Source organism: Seriola lalandi, unplaced genomic scaffold (assembly GCF_002814215.2).
Source record: "Seriola lalandi dorsalis isolate HSWRI2012SDOR001 ecotype SW California unplaced genomic scaffold, Sedor1 jcf7180002052117, whole genome shotgun sequence".
In the NCBI taxonomy this organism is placed as follows: Eukaryota; Metazoa; Chordata; class Actinopteri; order Carangiformes; family Carangidae; genus Seriola; species Seriola lalandi.
The window spans coordinates 538,446-556,800 of record NW_019522670.1 but is presented as its reverse complement, the minus strand read 5'-3'; positions in this window follow the sequence as shown (position 1 = coordinate 556,800).

The window sequence follows — 18,355 nt, the reverse complement described above, 5'->3', positions numbered from 1 at the left end:
CATTTAAAGTTGCTGTGTAAGTTTTCAAATGTGGTTTGTTGTTGGGACCGGCCGGTGGTGGTGCTGTTGATGATGGTTGCCTGCCAAGAGAATTGGCCATCATTGCTTTTACAAAAGGTGAGAATACGCCCTCTAGGCAGCACTATTTCTTAAACCTCTCATTCTGAACTGAGTGGAGACAGGGCACAACATGACCAACCATATTATGTTGTTTGTTTCAACCCTGTGACACGACCCATATCAGTGTCCTCTGAAATAGTGACCATAAGGCAGTTTAGTTTATTTTAGTTACATTTAGGCACAACAAATACTTTGAGTGGTTTAGGAAAGGATTGTAGTTGGGGTTAAAAAAACTATTAAGCTTTATTGTCATGGTTACAATTATACAAGGGCATAGGTTTGCATATGGACAGTAGGGACATGTCCCTACCAACATTTTGGGAGGACAGAATTGTCCCTACCAATATTTGACTGAATTCGTATGCACTAAGTTATTAAATCATTCCAATGTGCCACGCAAGAGGTTTCATCTCACAGGAGAACCGATTTAGGTATGCTAGCATTTGATTGATTAAAAGGTGGAGGGTATCTGAAGGCCACGTCGTGTGAGAATACATCACCAGAAAAATTATGTCAACTGATGTTAACCATGTTAGCTAAGGTTGACTAGCAAGCTAACCCTGGCTTCTGTCTTCTGTACGCTAACAGACAGGTTGCTAGCAGGAGTAAACATAAAGTGGTGGATATATCAAAGTATGAGTTTAATTAGGCTTTATCACACAAGAATGAATAACAGCACGGCTGTGATTTGGTCATAGGTACAAGGTCACAGGTACACTATATCAGCACTCATGGAATAACTCTCGTCCAATAAGATTACTTCGTTGGAACGAAATGTTATATAATTTCTGTTGAATTATCCTGAGAAAATATCACCATGAATACGGTGACTTTTTTTTAAAAGTTACTATATTATGACATTTTTATGCCTTACTATTCTATAACTTATTGTGCTTTACTATACTGTGACTTTTTAATGCCTTACTATACTATGATATATTTATGCCTTACTATACTATGTCGTTTTTATGAAATTTTTTGCTTTACTATACTGATGTTTTCATCAATTTCTTTTGCCTTACTATACCATGACACTTTTATGCCTTACAATACTATGACTTTTTTATTAAATTTTTTGCCTTACTATACTATGACGTTTTTATGACATTTTTTAACTTGCTTCACTATGACATTTTTTTCCTTACTATACTATGACGTTTTTATGACATTTTTTAACTTGCTTTACTATGACTTTTTTATTAAATTTTTTGACTTGCTATACTATGACTTTTTTATGACCTTTTTAGACTTGCTATACTGTGATGTTTTTGTGACATTATTTTGCCTAACTATACTATGTTTTCATCAAAATATTTTTCCTTACTATACTATGACACTTTTATAACATTTTTTGCCTTACTATACGATGATGTTTTTATCAATTTCTTTTTGCCTAACTATACTATGACACTTTTATGCCTTACAATACTATGACTTTTTTATTAAATTTTTTGACTTGCTATACTATGACTTTTTTATGACATTTTTAGACTTGCTATACTATGATGTTTTTGTGACATTTTTTGCCTTACTATACTATGTTTTCATCAAAATATTTTTCCTTACTATACTATGACACTTTTATGCCTTAGAATACTATGACTTTTTTATTACATGTTTTGCCTTAGTATTCTATGACCTTTTTATAACATTTTTTACCTAACTATACAATGACGTTTTTATGACATTTTTTGACTTGCTATACTATGTCGTTTTTTCAAATTTTTTATCATACTATACTATGTGTTTTTTATTACTATTAACGCCTTACTATACTATGACATCTTTGTAACTTACTATATTTTGATGTTTTTGATGTTTTTTTGCCTTACTATACTATGTTGTTTTTTTACTTTTAACGACTTACTATATGATTAAATCTTTATACCTTACTATACAATGAAGTCTATAATGGTTTTTTGCCTTATTATACTGTGTCGTTTTTTCAATTTTTTTGCCATAATATACTATGTCGTTTTTTCAAATTTTTATATCATGTTGCTTTTTCACTTTTTTGCCATGCTATACTATGTCGTTTTTTTAATTTTTTTGCCATACTATACTATGTGTTTTTTTTACTTTTAACGCCTTTCTATACTATGACATCTTTTAACTTACTATATTTTGATGTTTTTGATGGTTTTATGTCTTACTATACTATGTTGTTTTTTCATGTCGTTTTTTCACATTTTTATATCATGTTGCTTTTTCACTTTTTTGCCATGCTATACTATGTCGTTTTTTCAAATTTATTGCCATACTATACTATGTGTTTTTTTTACTTTTAACGCCTTACTATGCTATGACATCTTTGTAACTTACTAGATTTTGATGTTTTTGATGGTTTTTTGCCTTACTATACTATGTCGTTTTTTCAAATTTTTTGCCATAATATACTATGTCGTTTTTTCACATTTTTATATCATGTTGCTTTTTCACTTTTTTGCCATGCTATAATATGTAATTTTTTCAAATTTTTTGCCATACTATACTATGTGTTTTTTTTACTTTTAACGCCTTTCTATACTATGACATCTTTGTAACTTACTATATTTTGATGTTTTTGATGGTTTTATGTCTTACTATACTATGTCGTTTTTTCACATTTTTTGCCATACTATACTATGTCATTTTTTCACATTTTATGCCATACTAAACTCTGTCGTTTATTTTTACTTTTAACGCCTTACTATACTATTTCATCTTTATACCTTACTATGCAATGACATCTTTAATGGTTTCTTGCCTTATTATACCGTGTCATTTTTTAAAATTTTTTGCCTTACTATACTATGTAACTTTTTCAAATTTTTTACCATACTATACTACGTCTTTTTTTTACTTTTAGCGCCTTACTATGCTATGACATCTTTTAACTTACTATATTTTGATGTTTTTGATGGTTTTATGTCTTACTATACTATGTTGTTTTTTCACATTTTTTGCCATACTATACTATGTCATTTTTTCAAATTTTTTTGCCATACTATACTATGTCGTTTTTTTTAAACTTTTAACACCTTACTATACTATTGCATCTTTATACCTTACTATGCAATGACATCTTTAATGATTTTTTGCCTTATTATACTGTTGTTTTTTCAAATATTTTTCCTTACTATAATATGTAATTTTTTCTAATTTTTTGCCATGCTATACTATGTGGGTTTTTTTTTTACTTTTAACGCCTTACTATGCTATGACATCTTTGTAACTTACTATATTTTGATGTTTTTGATGGTTTTTTGCCTTACTATACTATGTCGTTTTTTCAAATTTTTTGCCATACTATACTATGATGTTTTTTCACATTTTTTGCCACACTATACTATGTTGTTTTGGTTTTTTTTTTTAACTTTTAACGGCTTACTATGCTATGAAATCTTGGTAACTTACTATATTATGACGTTTTTGGAAGTTTGAATGCCTTATTATAATAAGCCATGTTTTCACATTTTTTGCCATACTATACTATGTCGTTTTTTCAAATTTTTTGCCATACTATACTATGTTGTTTATTTTTATTTTTAACACCTTACTATGCAATGACATCTTTTAACTTAGTATATTATGACGTTTTTATGCCTTATTATACCATGTTGTTTTTTCACTTTTTTGCCATGCTATACTATGTAATTTTTTCAAATTTTTTGCCATACTATACTATGTCTTTTTTTTACTATTAACATCTTACTATGCTATGGCATCTTTTTTTTTTTTTTCGTTTTTTTAAGTATATTTTTTGGGCTTTTTATGCCTTTATTGGACAGTATAGTGGAGAGAGACAGGAAATGGGGAGGCAGAGAGAGGGTGAATGACATGCAGCAAAGGGCCGTCCGATGCGGGATTCGAACCGGGGCCGACAGCAGCAAGGACTGTAACCTATACACACGCCTGCTTAGACCACGACGCCACACGACGCCCCACTATGGCATGTTTTAACTTACTATATTATGACGTTTTTGGAAGTTTTTATGACTTATTATACCATGTTGCTTTTTCACTTTTTTGCCATGCTATACTATGTAATTTTTTCAAATTTTTTGCCATACTATACTATGTGTTATTTTTACTTTTAACGCCTTACTATACTATGACATCTTTGTAACTTATTATATTTTGATGTTTTTAATGGTTTTTTGTCTTACTATACTATGTCGTTTTTTCACTTTTTTTGCCATACTATACTTTGTCGTTTTTTTTTTTACTTTTAACGCCTTACTATACTATTGCATCTTTATATCTTACTATGCAGCGACGTCTTTAATGATTTTTTGCCTTATTAAACTGTGTCGTTTTTTCAAATATTTTTCCATGCTATAATTTGTAATTTTTTCCAATTTTTTGCCATACTATACTATGTGTTTTTTTTACATTTTTTGCCATACTATACTATGTTGTTTTTTTTTTAATGCCTTACAATGCTATGACATCTTTGTAACTTACTATATTTAGATGTTTTTGATTTTTTTTTGCCTTATTACACCATGTCGTTTTTTCACATTTTTTGCCATACTATACTATGTTGTCTTTTTTTTTTACTTTTAACGTCTTACTATACTATGACATCTTTGTAACTTACTATATTTTGATGTTTTTGATGGTTTTATGTCTTACTATACTATGTCGTTTATTTTTTCACATTTCATGCCATACTAAACTCTGTCGTTTATTTTTACTTTTAACGCCTTACTATACTATTGCATCTTTATACCTTACTATGCAATGACATCTTTAATAGTTTTTTTAGCCTTATTATACTGTGTCGTTTTTTCCAATTTTTCGCCATGCTATACTATGTAATTTTTTCAAATTTTTTTCCATACTATACTATGTGTTTTTTCTTACTTTTAACGCCTTACTATACTATGACATCTTTGTAACTTACTATATTTTGATGTTTTTGATGGTTTTATGTCTTACTATACTATGTCGTTTTTTCACATTTTTTGCCATACTATACTATGTCTTTCTTTAATTTTAATGCCTTACTATACTATGACATCTTTGTAACTTACTATATTTTTATGTTTTTGATATTCTTTTGCCTTACTGTACTATGTTGTATTTTGACATTTTTTGCCATACTATACTATGTTGTTTTTTTTTTACTTTTAACGCCTTACTATGCTATGACATCTTTGTAACTTACTATATTATGACATTTTTGGAAGTTTGAATGCCTTATTATAATAAGCCATGTTTTCAAATTTTTTTGCCATACTATACTATGTCGTTTTTTCAAATTTTTTGCCATATTATAATATGTTGTTTATTTGTATTTTTAACACCTTACTATGCAATGACATCTTTTAACTTACTATATTATGACGTTTTTGGAAGTTTTTATGCCTTATTATACCATGTTGTTTTTTCACTTTTTTGCCATGCTATACTATGTAATTTCTTCCAATTTTTTTCCATACTATACGATGTGTTATTTTTACTTTTAACGCCTTACTATACTATGACATCTTTGTAACTTATTATATTTTGATGTTTTTAATGGTTTTTTGTCTTACTATACTATGTCGTTTTTTCACTTTTTTTGCCATACTATACTATGTCGTTTTTTTTTACTTTTAACGCCTTACTATACTATTGCATCTTTATATCTTACTATGCAGTGACGTCTTTAATGATTTTTTGCCTTATTATACTGTGTCGTTTTTTCAAATATTTTGCCATGCTATAATATGTAATTTTTTCCAATTTTTTTCCATACTATACTATGTGTTTTTTTTACATTTTTTGCCATACTATACTATGTTGTTTTTTTTTTATGCTTTACAATGCTATGACATCTTTGTAACTTACTATATTTTGATGTTTCTGATGGTTTTATGTCTTACTATACTGTGTCGTTTTTTCACATTTCATGCCATACTAAACTCTGTTGTTTATTTTTACTTTTAATGCCTTAATATACTATTGCATCTTTATACCTTACTATGCAATGACATCTTTAATAGTTTTTTTAGCCTTTTTATACTGTGTCGTTTTTTCAAATTTTTCGCCATGCTATACTATGTAATTTTTTCAAATTTTTTTCCATACTATACTATGTGTTTTTTTTTACTTTTAACGCCTTACTATACTATGACATCTTTGTAACGTATTATATTTTGATGTTTTTGATGGTTTTATGTCTTACTATACTATGTCGTTTTTTCACATTTTTTGCCATACTATACTATGTTGTTTTTTTTTAATGCTTTACAATGCTATGACATCTTTGTAACTTACTATATTTTGATGTTTCTGATGGTTTTATGTCTTACTATACTGTGTCGTTTTTTCACATTTCATGCCATACTAAACTCTGTTGTTTATTTTTACTTTTAATGCCTTAATATACTATTGCATCTTTATACCTTACTATGCAATGACATCTTTAATAGTTTTTTTAGCCTTATTATACTGTGTCGTTTTTTCAAATATTTTGCCATGCTATAATATGTAATTTCTTCCAATTTTTTGCCATACTATACTATGTGTTTTTTTTACTTTTAACGCCTTTCTATACTATGACATCTTTGTAACTTACTATATTTTGATGTTTTTGATGGTTTTATGTCTTACTATACTCTGTCGTTTTTTCAAATTTTTCGCCATGCTATACTATGTAATCTTTTCAAATTTTTTTCTATACTATACTATGTGTTTTTTTTAACTTTTAACACCTTACTATACTATGACATCTTTGTAACTTACTATATTTTGATGTTTTTAATGGTTTTATGTCTTACTATACTATGTAATTTTTTCAAATTTTTTGCCATACTATGTCTTTTTTTTAAACTTTTAACGTGTTACTTACTTACTATATTTCGATTTTTTTTTTTTGTTTTAAAGTATATGTTTTGGGGCTTTTGTGCCTTTATTGGACAGGACAGTGGAGAGAGACAGGAAATGGGGAGGCAGAGAGAGGGGGAATGAAATGCAGTAAAGGCCGTCTGATGCGGGACTCGAACCGGGGCCAACTGCAGCGACGACTGTAGCCTCTACATATGGGGCGCCTGCTTAGACCACTACGCCACAGTATATTTTGATGTTTATCATGGTTTTTTCTATTACTATACTATGTCGTTTTTTCAAATTTTTTGCCATACTATACTGTGTGTTATTTTTACTTTTAACGCCTTACTATACTATGACATCTTTGTAACTTACTATATTTTGATGTTTTTAATGGTTTTTTGTCTTACTATACTATGTCGTTTTTTCACTTTTTTGCCATACTATACTATGTCATTTTTTTTTTTACTTTTAACGCCTTACTATACTATTGCATCTTTATATCTTACTATGCAGTAAGGTCTTTAATGATTTTTTGCCTTATTATACTGTGTTGTTTTTTCAAATATTTTGCCATGCTATAATATGTAATTTTTTCCAATTTTTTGCCATACTATACTATGTCGTTTATTTTTACTTTTAACGCCTTACTATATGATTAAATCTTTATACCTTACTAAACAATGAAGTCTATAATGGTTTTTTACCTTATTATAGTGTGTCGTTCTTTTCAAATTTTTTGCCATATATACTATGTCGTTTTTTCAAATTTTTTGGCATACTATACTATGTCGTTTTTTTCACTTTTAACGACTTACTCATACTGATGTCTATATACCTTGCTATATTATGACTTTCTTGACGTTTTTATGCCTTATTATAACATGTTGATTTTTCACTTTTTTGCCATACTATACTATGTCGTTTTTTCACATTTTATGCCATACTATACTATGTCGTTTATTTTTACTTTTAACGCCTTACTATATGATTAAATCTTTATACCTTACTAAACAATGAAGTCTATAATGGTTTTTTACCTTATTATAGTGTGTCGTTTTTTTACAAATTTTTTGCCATATATACTATGTCGTTTTTTCAAATTTTTTGGCATACTATACTATGTCGTTTTTTTCACTTTTAACGACTTACTCATACTGATGTCTATATACCTTGCTATATCATGACTTTCTTGACGTTTTTATGCCTTATTATAACATGTTGATTTTTCACTTTTTTGCCATACTATACTATGTCGTTTTTTCACATTTTATGCCATACTATACTATGTCGTTTATTTATACTTTTAACGCCTTACTATATGATTAAATCTTTATACCTTACTAAACAATGAAGTCTATAATGGTTTTTTACCTTATTATAGTGTGTCGTTTTTTTAAAATTTTTTGCCATATATACTATGTTGTTTTTTCAAATTTTGTGCCATACTATACTATGTCGTTTTTTTCACTTTTAACGACTTACTCATACTGATGTCTATATTTTTTACTTTTAACACCTTACTATAATATGACATCTTTGTAAATTACTGTACGTATTATGACGTATTTTGAAATTTTTATGCCTTATTACTATGTCTTTTTTTCAAATATTTGCCATACTATACTATGTGATTTTTTTTTTACTTTTAACGCCTTACTATACAATGACATCTTTGTAACTTACTATATTTTGATGTTTTTGATGGTTTTATGTCTTACTATACTATGTCGTTTTTTCACATTTTTTGGCATACTATACTATGGTGTTTTTTCACATTTTTTGCTATAATATACTATGTTGTTTTTTTTTACTTTTAACGCCTTACTATACTATTGCATCTTTATACCTTACTATGCAATGACGTCTTTAATGATTTTTTGCCTTATTATACTGTTGTTTTTTCAAATATTTTGCCATGCTATTATATGTCATTTTTTAAATTTTTTGCCATACTATACTATGTCGTTTTTTCAAATTTTTTGCCGTACTATAATATGTCTTTTTCTTTAATTTTAACGCCTTACTATGCTATGACATCTTTTAACTCACTATATTATGACGTTTTTGGAAGTTTTTATGCCTCATTATACCATGATGCTTTTTCACTTTTTTGCCATGCTATACTGTGTAATTTTTTCAAATTTGCCATACTATACTAATGCATCTTTATACCTTACTATGCAGTGATGTCTATAATGATTTTTTGCCTTATTATACTGTGTCGTTTTTTCAAATATTTTGCCATGCCATGTAATTTTTTCAAATTGTTTGCCATACTATACTATGTGTTTTTTTTACTTTTAACGCCTTACTATACTATGACATCTTTGTAACTTCCTATATTTTGATGTTTTTGATATTTTTTTGCCTTATTACACTATGTCGTTTTTTCACATTTTTTTCCATACTATACTATGTTGTTTTTTCTTTTACTTTTACTATACTGTGTATTTTATTCAAATTTGTTGCCATACTATACTATGTTATTTTTTTTTTACTTTTAACGCCTTACTATGCTATGATATCTTTGTAACTTACTATATTATGACGTTTTTGGAAGTTGCTTTATTATAAGCATTTAAGCAGTTTTCAAATTTTTACTATGGTGTTTTTTCTAATTTTTTGCCATACTATAATATGTGGTTTTTTCACGTTTTTTGCCATACTATACTGTGTGGTGTTTTTTACTTTTAACGCCTTACTATACTATGACATCTTTGCAACTCACTATATAATGACGTATTTTGAAGTTTTTATGCCTTATTATACTAAGTTGTTTTTTTACATTTTTTTCTATGGTGTTTTTTTCCGCTTTTAACACCTTACTCATACTGACGTCTATATACCTTACCATATTGTGACGTTTTTTGACGTTTTTATGCCTTATTATACCATGTTGATTTTTCACTTTTTTGCCATACTGTACTACGTCGTTTTTTCAAATTTTTTGCCATACTATACTATGTCTTTTTCTTTACTTTTAACACCTTACTATGCTATGACATCTTTGTAACTTACTATATTATGACGATTTTGGAAGTTTGAATGCCTTATTATAATAAGTCATTTTTTCTAATTTTTTGCCATACTATACTATGTCGTTTTTATTTTTTACTTTTAATGCCTTACTATGCTATGACATCTTTATACCTTACTATACAACGAAGACTTCAATGGTTTTTTGCCTTACTATACTATGTCGTATTTTCGAATTTTTTGCCATACTATACTGTGTGATTTTTTTTACTTTTAACGCCTTACTATACTATGACAGCTTTGTAACTCACTATATTATGACGTATATTGAAGTTTTTATGCCTTATTATACAAAGTTGATTTTTCACTTTTTTGCCATACTATACTATGTCTTTTTCTTTACTTTTAACACCTTACTATGCTATGACATCTTTAATGATTTTTTGCCTTATTATACTGTTGTTTTTTCAAATATTTTGCCATGCTATTATATGTCATTTTTTAAATTTTTTGCCATACTATACTATGTCGTTTTTTCAAATTTTTTGCCGTACTATAATATGTCTTTTTCTTTAATTTTAACGCCTTACTATGTTATTATGTCTTTATACCTTACTATGATTTGATGTTTTTGATGTTTTTTTGCCTTATTATACTATGTCGTTTTTTCAAATTTTTTGCCATACTATACTATGGTGGTTTTTTTTGCTTTTAATGCCTTACTCATACTGACGTCTATATACCTTACCATATTATGACGTTTTTTGAAGTTTTTATGCTTTATTATACTTTGTCATTTTTTCAAATTTTTTGCCATACTATACTATGTCGTTTTTTTTTTAACTTTTAATGCCTTACTATGCTATGACATCTTTATACCTTACTATACAACGAAGACTTCAATGGTTTTTTGCCTTACTATACTATGTCGTATTTTAGAATTTTTTGCCATACTATACTGTGTGATTTTTTTTACTTTTAACGCCTTACTATACTATGACATCTTTGTAACTCACTATATTATGACGTATATTGAAGTTTTTATGCCTTATTATACAAAGTTGTTTTTTCACCTTTTTTGCCATACTATACTGTTTATTTTTACTTTTACCGCCTTACTTTACTATTACATCTTCATACCTTACTATACAATTACGTCTTTAATGTTTTTTTTGCCTTATTAAACTATGATGTTTTTATTAAATTTTTTTGCTTTACTATACTATGAGACCTCTAGCCATACTATACTATGACATTTTTATGACATTTTTTTATTTACTATAATATGACCTTTTTATAACATTTTTTGCCTTACTATACTATGATGTTTTTTTTTAATTTTTTTGCCTTACTATACTATGACCTTTTTATGACATTTTTGCCTTACTATACAATGACTTTTTTATGACTTTTTTTTGCCTTACTCTACTATGACACTTTTATGTCTTACTATACTATGACGTTTTTATGACACTTTTATGAAATTTTTTTGCCTTACTATACTATGACTTTTATATGCCACTTTTTGCCTTAGTATACTGTGACGTTTTTATGACATTTCATGCCTTACTATACAATTATGTGTCTAACAAATTTTATGCCTTTAATAGACTATGACATTTTTTGACATTTTATGCCTTTAATATACTATGATATTTTTATGAAATTCTTTGCCTTATCATGACGTTTTTATGACATACAATAGTATGACGTTTTTATGACATTCTATGAACGTGTTTATGACTTTTTTTTAATCCCTTTTTATACTATGATTTTTTATGCTTTACTATAGTATGACATTTCTCAACTTAAACATACATGTGTATCTTTTATATGTACACATATAATATGAACATATACTGAAAGGCTTTGGGATGGATATATATTTATTTTACATATGTCTATAATATGAACAGACATACCACCATACGTGTTTACATTAGCTTGACTTATATGTCAATATATGATATTGTTCCAATTTCTATCAGGTTTCATATGTAATTTTTACATATATAGGCTATACTTTGATTACATGATTTTACTTTATATGTATTTCATATATGGAAAATAAACACATGTACATATATTACATTTGCCTATAGGCATTCCTGAATGTAAATTCAGGTCTTATATGTTGATAAACAGTTTGGTTGATGGCATTAAAAAGCCAATCTCTTTGATTTGGAGGGGTGGCAAGGTTGTTGCGTCCCTACCAATGTTGAGACCAAACCTACGCCCTTGCAATTAAGTTAAGGTTGTTGAACAGCCATGGATAAAAGAAACATAAACTTCTAGTTTCACATGGATATTTCTTTTTTTTTGACCCATCCATCTGCCCAAACTTCCTCCTGCTCTCGTCAATATGCATAGACTTGATGTTGTCTAACAACAAAATATAAGTATGGATCATAATAACCTGCTACAGATGATCTATGGACTTGTTTTTTACAGGACAGTCTCACTGGACATTGAAGTGACTCACTATCACAAAGTATTACAAGACACATTGGTACAGCTTGCTAGCGTGTTTATTTCAGTAGAAGAAATTAATTGATAGAAATAGAAGCAAAACAAGAGTCAACACTGGCATTGCTTTCCACCACTGGAGACAGCTTTTGGTGAATAAAGGTATGACCATGTTTGATACTGAACTCAAAACATGTATTCTAGACTTGTAAGTAAACACCTGCTGTTATTTCTAACATTGGCTATGTAGCAATGGCAAACACTTATACATAGCACCTCTTTAATGTAACAAACTTAGTAAACTTAAATGAAAATGATGTTTTTTGAGTCAATATTTAGAAAATCCAGAGTAAATGAGCAGCTCACATTCATCACTACATCTTGTTGTAGTGCTAGGTTAACAAATACATTTAATACAACATACAATTAAAATATGAAAATGATATAGACAAATATACAACAACTTTGGACAGAAAACATAGCTTAGCATACACTGCTAACACAAGATATTTTTAAGATCATCACTATTTGATGTATTTTTTACAGCACAGTTCACTTCTGTGAAAGCATGATGCGCAAAACAGTAAATGGCCCGAGGAGTGTGAGGTATGTCTGGCAACAAGATGTTGGGAAAAACAAGAAGAACTCATAGTACGCCAGCTCTGTCGGGATTACAGGGTACTTTTCCTCTGTAAAACACTCTTCATAGGCTACTTCCAGTCAAAGATTGTGAGGAATTTAGGAGAACTGTCACAGAACATATAATTTTTTTTTGCAAGAGGTAGATCCATATGTCCAAACAGCATAAATAACTACTGTATGTACATGAAGAGTCAGCAGTGAAAACACTAATGACAATCATTAGAGCATTTTGGAAAATGAGTCTATGACAAAGAGAAACATCAAAATAGCTCATGGGAACTGCGTAGATCTGGCAAAAAGGAACCATTTATACAGATAAATTAATATTTAATTTCCTTAATTTAAGGATATAAAGATACATTTCATAAGGCTGTGCAAATATGAAGAACTGAAGCTCAAGCAAGTCTCAAGTTCTGTGAGGCTTTGATTGCTTTGAGCTAAGAGCTAACATCAGCATGCTAACATGCTCACAAATTACATTGTCAATATACTGATGCTCTGCAGGCATAATGTTTGCCATGTTCACTCTCTTAGCTCATTGTATTAGCATGCTAACATTTCATAATTAGCTCAAAGAAGAGAAAGTACCTCTGAGGTTGATGGGAATTTCATTAGTTTTGCAGTTGAAAAATTAAATAAGTAAGTGTTGTATGAATAGTCAGGGGAATCACCACAGTGATTACAAATCATTGTCTCTAGACCATGAATATCTGTACAAAAATTTAATCGTTTGGGCATATAATAAATACCGTACCATAAACTAAGAGTAGACTATATGTAAAGCATTCATTTCAAGGTTGCTTGTGAAATACCAGTGTATACAATCTCAGTGATACCATATACAAATTATATTCATTTAGAGTGGTAATAAAGCATCAGTAGTATAGGGCAGTGCAAGTCAGGAATGTATTGTGTTTGTGATGTTTTTAACACATAAGGTAAAACATCAGAAATCAGACATGAATGTCTTAATGTAAAAATCACATACTCACACACACTCACACTCACACTCACACTCACACTCACACACACACACACACACACACACACACACACAAGTCTGGATATTCATGATAATATGGGGAGTCTGGGCTAAAGTCATGAGTATTTCTTAATTTCTAAATGTGATTGCAAAGTATAATTTAATTAAGTCATCCACTGTAGGCACAACAAGTGGTGGCATCTGTGGTGTGATGATGTCGAGCCAACCTTTCACTGTGAATCAATGTGATTCCTTGACCAAAAAAAAATTTGTTTGTTTGACTGAGTTCTTGGAATATTAATATGGTCTCGTAGTAACCTCAGTGATGACAATTTAAATTAAATCTGCTTTTTGTTATTCGATCGCTCTCTCATGTCCACGGAAGTAATGGTAGTAAGCAGAAAGGGGGCAGCTCTGCAGCTGGATTGAAACACAGTTTTGAACCCAGTACCACATGTCAGTCACCAATTAGAGTCATATTAGTAAAGTCTACACAGTAATTGTCTTTAATCTGTGGTCCAAATCTCAAGTGCATGATAATCCGACAATGGAAACAAATTAAGGAGCAGAACAAAGCAGAGAACAACAAGACCACAAGATTGAAATCTTCTACATTTGTCAGTAAAACTTGGTTTGGGAGTGAAAACTGACCACAGAAAAGGGGCTACATTTCAATACAGGCTCGACCAGTTGGCTATATTCAGCTCGTTTCTACTGGCTTCCAGTAACACATAAAAGAGGCAATTACAAAGCTTTGGTCAAACTTCAAGAGAGAAATCCAATGATCTCAGATTAAGAACAGGCTGTCAGTCACATGTTTGGGAAACATTTCTCTTGGGAAGGAGTCCACCGCTGAGAGTGCCGACTAACACAGCGGTCCTGTCAAATAAGGATGGGTCACACACCCTCACCATCCATATAGTATGAAAGTCAAAATATCCTCATGGTTTTACTGTGAATGTGAAGGCTGTGACGTTTCCAGACCACTGTGAGAATAGCCAAAAATGAGTCACAGTCACAGAGCAGGGCACCATGGAGGCTCAGAGTACTGCTATTTCATGGCTGTATGTGCTTATATATCATTAACCTAAAAGAGAAGAAATATTTGCATTTTGCAGATTTAAAATAAAATAAAATTTGAGAAGAGAAGAGAAGGCACCCCATTTCATTAGTGGACAACCATAGAGTCTAAAAGGATTTGCAGCATGTTGGGAAACAGCCTATTCCTCTCATTGTTGGGATTGGGTGCTGGTGCAACTGAGCAACTCTTTTGACCTCCACCAACCACACCCATTAGTGATTCTGTTTTCTCAGAGCACACTAAAGAAAAGTTCAGATGGTAAAAACAATTCCTGTGAGGAATGCAATACATAAGTATGATGCTGACCTGTTTGCGTACATCTGTGCATCTGTGGTAGGTACACATGTAGAAAGTACATAGTGTATGTGTATTAGGAGCTACATTGTGTTTAAAGAATTCACGGATTTCTGACAACACCAACTTTTAGGGCTCACTAAGGAGGCTCTGTTCATTTATTTATACAAGAGAAAGGCAAGGGTAGATTGTTGCTTCACTGTTGGACCGTCTCATTCTGTCTCAGTATATTTTCTGTGCCATTGAATATAGTGAACTCAGTTTTCTACAAAAACTTTGCTGTATTCAGACACACACACACACCTCGGTTAGACCACACTTTTCAGCCACAATCCCAGCCTCTCTCTCCTTTCTGTACAGATAAACTGAAAAAAATTGTCCAAATTATCCAGGACATTATTTCAGGACAGATATGTTGCTGTTGAGTGCAGCTCTAAGGTAACTGTACCCGTCTGATGACGACTAACAAAATGTTACTTCCATCGTTTTGGGCCGACCTTTGGGTGACCTGACCCTTCATGCTATGTCTGATAGCTGCAGGAGACAGGAAATGATGAAGTAGTACAAGTATAACCATCACAACACAATAAGGACTTTACATAGGCCTCAGGGATCAGAAAGCAGCGTGTTGCAGATTGATGTGTGTATTCTACATTAAAGTTTTAACAACCATTTTAGAGTGTCTGTTTTCCTTCACAGATGAAGCTTTGTACTCTTGTAACGTGAAGACATCTCATGCTGTGGTATAAATTTGACCCTTGAAAAACAAATATTTTCCTGTCACAGAGACTTTCAGAACTGGATTTCCTCCAAATAAAAGTGAAGACAGCTTGTGGGTCAGAGCCTTGCCACATATGACGATGCTGACAGTGACGGATGGGAACAAAGCATTTCCCAAGAAAAAAAAGCACCCTGACCTCCTAATAGAGGTTATTTGTTTTCAGGCATGAAGTCATGTACCAAACAGTGTGGTATAAATATAAAATCTACTAACTCCATATCTGCTCTGATAATTATGTGCTACATATAAAGCCAGTTAGCTTAACATAAAGGCTTGAAATGAGGGGAGATAGCCTGGCTCTGTCCAAAAGCGTATTTCCTAAAATGTCAAAATATTGCTTTAGACACTCGACAGGAATGCCATTTTGGAAGAAAGAGGCGATTCTTCACTGATGGCTGTAGGATTGTTTTCCCTCTCGCAGGAGGTGAGAGTGCGGGGTCAGCAGTGGTACAGCGCCCCACAGCTGGTAGAGATCCTGTCTGCTGCTATATGACATGGTTGGAATTCAACCAGGAGTATCCCTGTAGGCAAAGCAGGTTTATTTGTGTAGCGGCTTTTAAACAGAGAAGAGATTGAAAGACAGTTACACAAGGCATAAAAATACATTAAAACAACACATACAAGAGCATCAGGAAGGAGAAGAAAATAAAATACAGTATAGATTGAAATCAAATAAAAATAGATAAAACAAGGTATGTGTAGCTCCCCTGAGCACCCAGCTGCACCAAGAACATAACCAATGTTTTGTCTGTGGATATTGGAGGTATAATATCTTCCATCCATAATACTTTAACATATAGATGTCAAACAAAGTGTAGGGAGCGTCCTAAACCAACCGTATCGCACATACTATACTGTGTTACCCGAAGATTTGTGACCACCTTGAACATAAACAAACCTCACACTCTGTGCGGCTGCAGTGCTACTCCTTGTCAAAACTCATGTTGATCAATTTGATAAATAAAGAAAGAATGTTTTACACTGTAATGGTTGAGTGAACCCAGTAACTCAATAGCTTGGTTTGAGGACTTTTGATAAACACGCCAACATTCTCAAAACCATATAATTTGTACACATAAAAAAGTGGGAATTCTGAAATACCTCCTGTCTACTGCACAGTTGTTTTTCTAGACCCGACAGCGTTTTGCACAGGCTGTATGTAATTCACTGAGTGTTTCAAACAGAACATGTCACTTAGACCTTAGTACTGTCTGTGAGTTCATTATCCATAAGTGACTATGAGCCTATGCTTTCAGCTGCCAGGGACAGCACGCAGGGGCAAAGCAGCAAACTTACCAGCACAGAAAAATGCTGCCAGTTTTTGTTTCTCGTAGCACTGCCAGGGCAGAGAAGAATAAACTGAGTGGCACTCAGTGGAGTGCATTCCTCCACCAAGGCCAAACAATCCTACACGCGTCTGTCAGACCCCTGTTATTATCTGGATCTGCACCAAATTATACAAAGCCTTATAGATCTCAACACCATGACGATGTGCAACTTTTTTTATTTACATCAAGAGCCATACATTATTTCCTGAGAAATTGACAAAAATATCTAAATGACCCAGTGATGACTTTGTGTGAGAGGTCTGAATGATTAATCCTCAACTTCTGCCAGCGTCTGCCAATTTCCCCCCTATCTCCCTATCTCGCAATGTTAAGGAATGTGATAAAAGAAATTCCTGGATCAGCCTCTTCAACTGGATCAGCACCAAAATCTAATGGGCATATCCCTGTCCCATGCCTCATTCCTCCACCAGGTTTGGTCCAAATCAGTCCATTATTTTTTTACATTTACATTACAATGTATTTACTCATATAGCAGATGCTTTTATCCAATGAAGGAGAAGTGCACATTTTTTTGTGTGATCCTGCTGATAAACAAACAAACCAACAAACATGGGTGAAAAACACAACCTCTAAGGTAATGAGAAGTTGGAGTGCAACAGCACAGTGTACTGTAATACAATGCTTAATATTTGATAATACCAGATATCTTTTTAAAGAGCTGAAGGGGCTGTGGCAGCTTTAATTTGAGTGTTAACATTCACATCAGAAGAACAGTTTAACAACTGTAGTAATTTTTTATTCCAATTTTAGGAGGCTAAAAATGGGTTAAAATAGAGTTAAATAAAGTCATCATAGTCAATATTTGGTGGCAAACGCTTTTTAGTCAGTGTCCAACTGAAGCCTGCAAACCACAGACATCAACC